The sequence below is a fragment of the Ursus americanus genome, chromosome 9, assembly GCF_024610735.1.
Source record: "Ursus americanus isolate L20-20 chromosome 9, mUrsAme1.1.p, whole genome shotgun sequence".
Taxonomy (NCBI): Eukaryota; Metazoa; Chordata; class Mammalia; order Carnivora; family Ursidae; genus Ursus; species Ursus americanus.
This window is the reverse complement of record NC_142135.1, coordinates 53,214,514-53,225,055: the sequence shown is the minus strand read 5'-3', so window position 1 is coordinate 53,225,055 and position 10,542 is coordinate 53,214,514. Positions and strand designations below refer to the sequence as shown.

Here is a 10,542-nt window from a genome sequence, read left to right as displayed (position 1 = left end):
CCCGGGGCCAGCCCTCTCTGTTTCCTCGAGTGCTTTCTTTGGTCGGTCCTACTTCTCCACTCCTTTGGGAGTTTCCCGTTCTATTACGTAGGCAAGAGGGTGAGAGGTCCCAGCTTTCATGCTTGCGAGCGGTTTGGCTGTGTGTGTGCATGTGCGTACTGGTGTGTGTGCGTTGGGGGAAAGCGAGGCGTGCTACAAGGGACTTACAAAGATCGACTGCCGATTTAAAACATTTCCGGAGTGTTTGAATGTTTATCTTAAAAAGACAATCCCAGTCTCAAATTTAACGAAATGAACAATACTGATAAGGAAAATGAAGAGGGTGGGAAACCCACACAGTCGAATGGAGCTGTCCATGCAGCAGGCGTGACAGGGGAGCTCTCGGAGGAAAGGCGCTATGCAGAGAAAGTTTCTCTGCCCTTTTCTCTCGGTCCACAATACGGCAATGCTTCCTGCGTAAAAGCATTAATAGAAAAGAAACCTAAAACCCGGAGGGGTAGCAGTCGTCGGGCACAGTTTCCGGGAGCCCTTCCCCGCTGCCGGGAGAGGTCCCTCTCCCCCCGCGACTGGCACAGAATGTGGTGATCCGGCCCGGGGCGGGGGATGACTTCATGCAGCCGGAGCGCGGCGGCGGGAGCAGCTGCTGCAGCCGGCAGGTGGGGTGGGGGCCGGCGGAGCTGACCACGGACTCGGCCCGGCGCGGAGGCACTGCGGCCTTGGGGCAGCGGGGACTCGCGCTGACTCCATCCCGAGAAGGTAAGCCGCTCGGCTATTATTAGCCTCCGACACGCCGCTTAGTTCTTTCCGCTCGGATAATAATGGGGTTTGCAATACCCAGCGAAGGGAAATATCCTTGGTGCATTCTGCAATGGGAAAAGGGGCAACAACTGGAATTGAAATGTTAATCAGCCAAGTGCTTGAGATTGGAGGAGCGGTGTTACTGGGCAAACAAAGAAGGCGGTCAGCCTCTATACTCTTCAAGATAGCCGTCCGTTTCAATGCCAGACTCGCTTAGACATTGAAGAGGGTTCAAAATGTGAAATAATTGGAGTTGCACTTTCATTCTTCTACTTCAACCTTCGCTTGGTTATTTTGTGGTTTGGGAGCAGCAGGTCCTTGGAGGCAGCTTGGGGAAGTAATCAGAAATCTTTGCTACCTTCCTCTATCCTCTCCCTTCCTAGTTATCAGAATGAGTCTGTGCCCATTTCAATGTCAAATACCTACTTCAATAGTGAACCTTTAGAAAGAGTCTCAGATTAGAAGAGAAACTTCTCTCATCTCCTGGAGTTCAGCTTGGGTTAAGCAGCACTTGTTTCCACCTTCTCCCTTCGTTTATCATCTTCTCTGTCAACTACTTCATTGATTTTCCTGGGATGCCAGGTCCATTCCGAGGCCAGCTCTTGTCAGCTTCTATCCACAACCTCTGTTCCATGACCGATTTTGTCAAGGACCTACAAAGGGCATTGCCCTACACCAGTTTTAGTATTCTCTCTGTATACTATTACCTGTGTCTTTTCCCCAAATACATGGCACGAAAAATCCCTCTTTTAACCTAGTACCAACATGGTTCCCGATAACTCCCTTCGCCGTAGTCACTGCGGCTACAAGAGGATTTCGAGGACAGCAGAATCTGTTGGGGTATCAGAAAGAGGACCATGCTTCTATTTTGCTCCCTGTGCATAGGCACAGATGGAAGTGCAAATGTGAATGTGTCTATCCAGTTTTTCTTGAAGCGTTTTTAGTCCCGCTGGGTTGTGAGACACCTACCTTGGTAGGGTTTGGGGTAGGTCCTCCCCAAAAAGCAAGCAGTGTGTTTGTTCTAGGATTCCCCAATAACCTCAGAAGAGTTTCCACAGAGGCTTTCCCCACAGGCATTCAGAAAGCCACTGGAGCTGGCCAATCTAAGCCTCAGGTTATTTGAGCTTCTTTAAGTCAGTCTTGCCATTTAGGGGTTCTGACCACTTGTTCTAGGATCTCCCCACAAACCTCTTGCTACTGAGCTCAAGTGTCTTATTCTTGTTGCCACCTAGGGATGTACATTTGAATAATATGCTTTAAAATGGGTAAGATGGCTGTGATGGGGATTGCAAATGTGCCACTTCACCAGCAGAGAACATTTGCAATAAGCCAGACTCGGGTGTCTGTGTGCCAATACTCTATTTTACAGGGGATCTGTTATCTTTAAATTTGAAATTAGACAGTCTGACTCAATAGCCATGTAATTTTATTTTAGCAGATTAAAAGAGGAGATCAATGAAAGAGGCAAGGTTTATAGCTAAAAATTTATCTCTGCTTACCTTCCTTTTTAAATATTGCTTTTAGACAAAGATATTAGTTTTGAAATATGTTAATTTTATTATATGCCATTATTGCTTTTCTGAATACAAATTCTTTTTATAAAACACACTTTAGAAGGATTCGAGTTGGTTTCTTTGTCTCTACCTTTAGTATATGAGGCAGAGGGAGTGGAGGGGGTAGGCAAATCCCACTCCAAGTGGCCTACTCCAGGAACTCTTCCCTGGATCATGAAAAAAACTCAGCACCGATTTTTTTTGGCATGTTGTTATTATGTGTTGAGTGTGGTTTGGGTCTGAAATACTAAAATTTCAAGATTCTATAATTTTGAATCAGGCACACCAAATAGAAAAGGGAACAAAGAGCAAGAACAACAAAACCCTTTATTCTATCACTTTTCTTTACTAAATCTTAAAATATTTAACCATATAAATTATTATTCTGAATAATAAGTGATAATAAATGTTAATATAATAATTCATTTTTAAGAAATTATGTAGTACAGATTATCTTAAGTAATTGTGTAATACAGATGATAAGTACAATAAAAATTTCTGTAATTTGAGGTTTCTTCATGTTGACTATTAGTGCATGAGAATATCCTAATAATAGTTAGAAATTGCAAGTGTCCATTACTTGGTTTCTGAAGAAACTGAATTCTTTGAAAAGAAATGGGACAGAATTAGGGGACCTAGTACTCCCTAAGCTGGCATCATACCTGCCATTGATTTTATAGGTGAGATGAATTCACTAAGTTATGGACTTTCATTTGAGAATCCTTTTTGGCTTGAGAGAAAATAAGTTAGAAAATTTAATTTTTCATTTCAGTGCAACTGAGGAAGATAAATAAATTTAAAGGATTTCTGAATTTGGACTTTGTTATGTTTAAATAAAACAACTTTTGTGAGAAAGATGTCTAAATTCATAGCCCTAAGAAGAGATACATGTATGACTTCATGACTGAAATTGATTTATGACTTTATTTCCTTTTCTTTAAATGTTTCCCAGGGAAAAGAAAAATTAATTGCCTGGTGTTGAAGAGATGCAGGAGGAATGAAAAAAAGGGGGTGTGCACTATTCGATGCTAAATGAACTGCAGGCATTTTTGTAGGTTTGACAAGATAGAATAAAGTCAATCTACTGCTTTCTAATCACGTAAAAAAAACATTTAGTATGGTGGGTGGTCAGTGTTACCAGTAACTTAATACAAATTGAGGCGTCAAAGTTGACCTCTCATCACAAAAGGCATTTTCTGGTGCTGTCTTACTGCCATTAGTTACAACTGAAATAGACATATTTTGAGATTTTGAAACATGGAAAAGAAAAAAAAAGTAGAAATAATAAAGCTAAAAAAGTGTGTTTCTATTCACCCAGTGTTTGCATTGAGAATAAGTAGAAAAAGTCCTATTTTGAAAGTTATCAGTGGCCTCCTAACTGCCAAATTTATGTAATATTTCACCTTTTTCATTATGTTTTTAAGTTCTCATCCATGTTCTTTTTTAATTAAATATTCATGTTTAAAAGTATTATTAATAAGTAATATGCATCAGGCACTGAGATATCTCTTTATCTAGTTTCTCACTAATCCCCTTAAGCTACCCTATGATCAGCCTAAACCAAGTGGTCTTTATTTCTGGTTTGTGCCCCATGATGTCATGCCTATATGTCTTCATCTGTTCCTTTCACTCACCCTGTATATGCTAAAACCTTGCTCACGTAAGACACTGCCTCTTCCATGAAGTTTCCCCATACCCACCATCCTCATATCAGATGAGTTTTCTCCCTTGTCTGAATTCCTATTGCACTTTCTATCTTGGCCTTTTCTTTAGTGTGAACCAATGCCTTGTTCTCCTAAAATAGCTTTGGAGAGCACACTTTGTGACTGACAGCCTTTTATTACCTGCAACTCATACTACAGTGCCTAGCTACCTACAGTTCTTCCTTGACTAACAATGGGCTTACATCCCAATAGACACATCATAAGTTTAAAATACCATTAAGTCAAATGCATTTAATACACATAACCTACAAAACACCATTGCTTAGCCTAGCCTAACTTAAACAAGCTCGGAACACTTATATTGGCCTGCAGATGGGCAAAATCATCTAACACAAAGCCTATTTTATAGTGTTGAATATCTCACGTAATTTATTGAATACTATACTGAAGGTGAAAAGCAGAATCGTTGTGTAGGTACAGAATGGTTGTTAAATGTCTCGGTTGTTTACCCTTGTGATCGCGTGACTGACTGAAACCTGTGGCTCACTGCCACTGCCCAGCGTCATGAGAGATTATTGTATTGCTTGCTAGCCTGGGAAAAAATCCAAATTCAAAAATTGAATTGTGGTTTCTACTGAATGGGTATCTCTTCTGCATGATCATGAAGTTGAAAAATCATACATTGAACCACCGTAAGTCAGGAACCTTTTGTATTTGCATAGTAGAGATTCAGCAATTTGATTTTAGTGGAAGAAACTGGTTATTATTTAAGGAGTATATCTCTACCTACTCTTTGCCATTAGTCAAGTTCAGCTCCCAAAATGTGTGCAAGTAATGTTTAGTTTTTAAAAATATTTATATAATAATATAGTGAAAGCACATTCAAATAATTATATTCAACAAAAGTTATTGTGAGCTTACACGCCATTAAATGTATATTAGCTCATACATATTAGAAGTATGTTAAGCTTAACAAAACAAAACTTTTTTTTTTTTAAGATTTTATTTATTTATTAGAGAGAGAGAGAGCATGGGCAGGGGGAGCAGGAGGCAGGGGAAGGGGGAGAAGCAGGCTCCCCGCTGAGCTAGGAGCCCGATATGGGACTTGATCCCAAGGTGGTGGGATCATGACCCGAGCCGAAGGCAGACGCTTAACTGACTGAGCCACCCAGACGTCCCCAAAACAAAACTTTATTTTTTTAAGCTTTTATTTATTTACTTAGAGGGAGAGATCAGGAACACAGGGGAGGGGCAGAGGGAGAGCGAAAAGCAAACTCCCCACTGAGCAGGGAGCCTACCTCAGGACTAGATATTAAGCCGCTTAACCGACTGAGCCACCCAGGTGCCCCCAAAACAAAACTTGAAAAATACTGTATCTGCTTTCAGCATGCTTGCGTTCTATTGAAAAAGAATAAGCAGAAGAAGGTGCCTTGCATATATGAGTACTTGTCCAGTTTCAAGGCACTCTGCCAAGTACTTTCATCTGTGGTATCAAATTTCAGCCTTCTACTCTATGCTAATTTTACATTGAGGAAACTGAGACTCAAAGATGTCACCTAAATGTTTAGGAGACATTCTTTCCATGTTACCATGCTGCTCTTTGAAGTGTTAAGAGTGAAGGAAAGCATTATAAAAAACACAAGGTCAGAGCTATCAGAGTAGTTTAAAAATTGTTTTGTAATTAATCTTTCCAATGTTTCTTGAACTTTACCATCCTCTTTGATAATTCGATAAAGGCTGTGCATCCAGTTCCCAAGTATATACACAAACACACACAAATACACATAGCATTTTGCATACAATTGCAGGTGTTTAAGGACCCACTAAAGCACTCCTTAGCAAATGGTTTAAGAATATGTACTCTGTGCTCACAGTATGTGTGTCCTTTATTAGCCCAGACATTTTTGGTACTTGAAATGACATTCTCCTTCTATTGTTCTCCCTGCTTTAGAACCTAAAATGAGAGCCCTTCATTATCACTGGTACAAAGGCAGCTAAGATGATTTGGAAACAAGTGCCAGTGAGAAAAGTGATTCAAAGAACCCTGATTCATGGAAAAGGAATCCCAGAAGGAGTTCTGAATTTTACACATTCCAAGTGACTTATTTAGGGTTTTCCAATCAAAACCATTTTTTACAAAAAAAGAAACAGTTCTAGACTTAGTGTACCGTAGTGCCAAATATGTACAAGAACACTGCCAGCAGTCGAGCGGTGTGGGCTACTTTGTGAAACATACTCAGTTTTCTTAGGATGGATGTGTGTCTGCCTCAAAGTTACTATTTCTTTCTGGTAATGCTGTCTGCAGTAATGTATTGGCTTTTGCCAAGTTAAGGGAAGAATGACAAGTTATGTTCATCCCTCCTAGGTTATAAAACAATTGCCAGCATAAAAATGTATTAAAAATTCTTAACAGATACCTGAAGAGACCAGTACTAGCTAACATGATTTGCTGATGCTAGTATTCAAAAAGAAGTGTGACAACATTAATCCGGAAAAAAAACAGAGATGGAGAGAAAGAAAACTCAAGAGGCCGACCTGAGCTTTTGCTTTCCTTACACTCCCCAAAATATGATAATAACTGTATGCGCTCCTAAAATAAGAGCAATTTTTTAAAAATTTATGTATTTATTTTATAGAGAGAGGGGGGAGAGAGAGACCACAAGTTGGGGGGTACAGCAGAGGGAGAGGGAGAAGCAGGCTCCCCGCTCAGCAGGGAGCCCGATGTGGGACTCGATCCCAGGACCCTGGGATCATGACCTGTGCTGAAGGCAGATGCTTAACTGACTGAGTAACTCAGGTGCCCCAAAATAAGGGCAATTTTATGAAAACTTTATAATATGCCTAATGCAAGGTAAATTTATACTTTATTTTATGGTGGATTTTTATTATTTTTTATTGTGGTAAACCGGAAATAAAATTAACTGTTTTAAGCATTTTTAAGTGTACAATTCACGGATATTAAGTACATTCAGTGTCAAGCAGCTATCACCACTATCCATTTTCAGAACTTTCTCATCATCCCAAACAGAAACTTTGTACCCATTGAAGAATTACCCCCTCATAGTCCCCTCCTCTCAGCCTCTGGTAGACTCTGTTCTATGTTCTGTGTCTATGGATTTGTCTATTCTAGCCACCTCATATAGTGGAATCATAGAATATTCTTCCTTATTTATCTTATATTTATCCTTATCTGGTTTCTGTCACTTAGCATAATGTTTTCAAAGTTTATCCATGTTGGAGCATGTGTCAAAATTGCATTACTTTTTAAGGCTGAATAATATATATATGTGTATGTGTATATTATATATGTTATATAATATATACATATATAATATGTATATTATATATATACACCCACACCCACACCTGCAGTGTTTTTTAGTTGCAAAACATTTTCAGTACATTGCCTATTATATTAATGATATCTAGCACAAAACACTACCGTATCACCTTTAGTAGATGCCTAATATGTACAAAGAATGTGCCATAATTTTATTAAATGAAAACCCATTGATAAATATTAAGTTCCAAATTATTTCATGATTTCAAGGTACGTGATAATGGACACAAAGTTACACATCTTTATATGTTGGTGCTTTTACTTCTGTTTATTTTTATTTTGTTGTTGTTGATGGTGCCAAGACCCAGGATTGGTGGTGCTTTAACTTTTGATGGAAAAATTCTTGAAGTGGTATTGTGGGGTCTGAGACAACACATGAACATTTATAATTTGAAAAAGTGCATTGAGTATAAAAATCATAAACTTCTTCAACAGATGGTAGATGCAAGTAATATAAGGGAATCCATTCATCATGATTTGAGCAAGGAAATAATTTCACTTTTCGTTTCTAGTTCATGGAGGAAAATATTATACACAAGTCTTGACAGATTTCAAGTCTCTCAACACATTTTATCGTTTCAAAGATATTACAGAGTACATCACAGATGTCAGTCAAGTCTTACAACAACAGTGTAGAAAACTAGAAACATCTATAGCTAGGTGTGTGTGTGTGTGTGTGTGTGTGTGTGTGTGTGTGTGTGTGTGTTTAAGCTCCAGCAATGGGTCATTTGAATCCAGCCTAATTAAATTTGGTCTGTTTTTTAGTTCAAATTTATGTACCTGTATTATAGTAAATCTTTTATTTTGTTGGGTTTTTTCTTTAGTTTCTCTTTAGTGTATCCTTTTTAACTTATCCTGTTAGGAGTGTTGTATTTAAGCTAAACTACAAAATATCGGTACATAATAAGTAAAACAGAATTGGCGAAACTTTTAACTACCCTTCTCAGATTGTTTTGATTTGCATTGTCCAAGAGGAGAGAAACAAAGAGCTTGCTGGGGATTGCATCATGTTTTACCCAAATTAGACATTAACATGCTACAATGTCAAGGATGAAGCAACATGTTTAAAACATATTTTTGAAAAGCTACATAAAACTGAAAGGTTGCAGAACATAGATAGACACACCCTAGACATTTCACAATAGTATTTTAAGGTATGCCTTTTCTTTGGTTGATTGGGTTGGAGAACCTATTAATAAGCATTTCTTTATTATTTACTTTTATCTTTATTCCGTCTGATCAAACCTTCTTTTAAAAGCAAGCATGAAACAAATAAGTATTCTGACCTTTGCCTAAATAAGCAACAAGAAACCTACATCGTAATCAATGCATTGCCATGTTGATGAGACCAAGAGTAGAAATATTGGGTTTTTGGTCATTACAGTCATAGCAGCAGTACATCCTACTTTGTTCTTTCTGTCGTATACTGCAGAATCTGACTGCATAAACTGAGAAGTCAGTAATCTTTAATGCCATTTCTAACACTCCTCTCCATGATTTTTCACACTCAGGTTCTCTGGTAATTGAAATGTAGTGAAGAACAACCAGGGTGTTAATACACTCTATCCATTCACAAAACTTAATCCTGCCTGGACTTGCAAAAATAATGTTGAATATGAATTGGTGGATACCTAATAGAATCACTGAGAATAATCTGTCAGACTCACCAAGTCCAAGTACAAATTTAAAGATGGTCAAAAATTTTTTTAAGATTTTATTAATTTATGTGACAGAGAGAGGGAGGGAGCACGAGCCACAGGGAGAGGCAGCAGGAGAGGCACAAGGAGAGAGAGAAGCTGACTCCCCAGTGAGCAGGGAACCCCACGCAGGGTTCATCCAGGAACCCTGTGATCATGACCTAAGCTGAAGGCAGACATTTAACCGACTGAGCCACCCAGACACCCCAAAGACTGTCAATTTTTTTTTAAAGATTTTTTTTTTAATTTATTTATTTGACAGAGAGAGACAGCCAGCGAGAGAGGGAACACAAGCAGGGGGAGTGGGAGAGGAAGAAGCAGGCTCCCAGTGGAGCAGGGAGCCTGATGCAGGGCTCGATCCTAGGACTCCGGGATCATGCCCTGAGCCGAAGGCAGATGCTTAATGACTAAGCCACCCAGGCGCCCCCAAAGACTGTCAAATTTTAAACACTGTAAAGATTTAAAAAGATTTTAAAATTCATCCAATAAAATAATATATGAAAATTTAAGAAAAGTGTAATTACACATATGGGGTTTATTTACAAGATAAGCTCACTGGAGAACAATGCACTTTTAGAAGACGTCATTCTGAAAAGACTGCATTCGCATTTTTTAACTACTGCCCTCCAAAATATATTGCAACAAATCACTATTCATCCAAATTAATCTCTCATCTTAAGGAAGTGAGTTATTCTCAGGGAAACTGCCTTCAACTAATTTGTGCTTTCCTGCAGTGGATCAAGCCAAAATGCAACAGGACTGACATTCTTAACTACTGTGACACATCCATATTTACTAGGATTGTCTAATGATTAGAGGCTTATAATAACCTGAGAATCTCCATTGATAAAAGTTAGTCAAGACATGACTGGTGCTCCTGTAGAAGACAAATCTAAATTTCATTTCTTCTACCATCTCCTTCTTAGAGAACAACCTAGGACTGCAAAGCAAAGCATGAAACAGTAGTATTTGGTATATTTTATAAGTGTTCAGGTTTCTAGAGAGCCTATTAGTAGCACATACTATGGTAAACACTCAGTAAATGTACACAGTTATTTTAAGACAGTAAAATATCAAGACTATAAAAATTACTGCAAGTCAAATGTTTAGTTTCATATTTGGCTTTATAGGCATTTATAAAATATTTATTGAACAACAAAATAAATCAATACCATTTAGTTTTGAAAGCTGCCCCCCAACACAAAATAATTGGCATTCTACACAACTTCATTGTGATTATTTTGTAGGTGTGTTAGGGATGAGTTGTGGATGGAACTACCCTCCCCTGCTTCTTGCTAAACCATTCTCTCTTCCCTCTGAGGTTTTGGTAAAGTGGGAATTAGAAGTGATGCATATTAAAGCTTGAGATATATCTAGTAAGCAGTTTAAAATACTTAGTCAAGCACAGTCCATTTACCCAGAACAGAAGAATGTGACATGACTCTTCTTTCTTCAACTACAGTGGATTTGGACTTTTAGAAAATTCATCA

The 10,542-nt window shown here is 38.6% G+C and overlaps 1 protein-coding gene across 3 annotated transcripts in view; it reads left to right on the top strand.

The window, feature by feature from the left end:
• Positions 1–472: 472 nt before the first annotated feature.
• PKIA (cAMP-dependent protein kinase inhibitor alpha) overlaps positions 473–10,542 on the top strand; it is an 89,606-nt gene continuing 79,536 nt past the window's right edge. The window contains exon 1 of one of the 3 annotated variants that reach the window (XR_015725817.1): positions 473–756. The gene's annotated coding sequence lies outside the window, so the exon portion shown is untranslated. The remainder of the gene's footprint in view (positions 757–10,542) is intronic. The other 2 variants (XM_045806082.2, XM_045806084.2) reach the window with 2 other exon arrangements.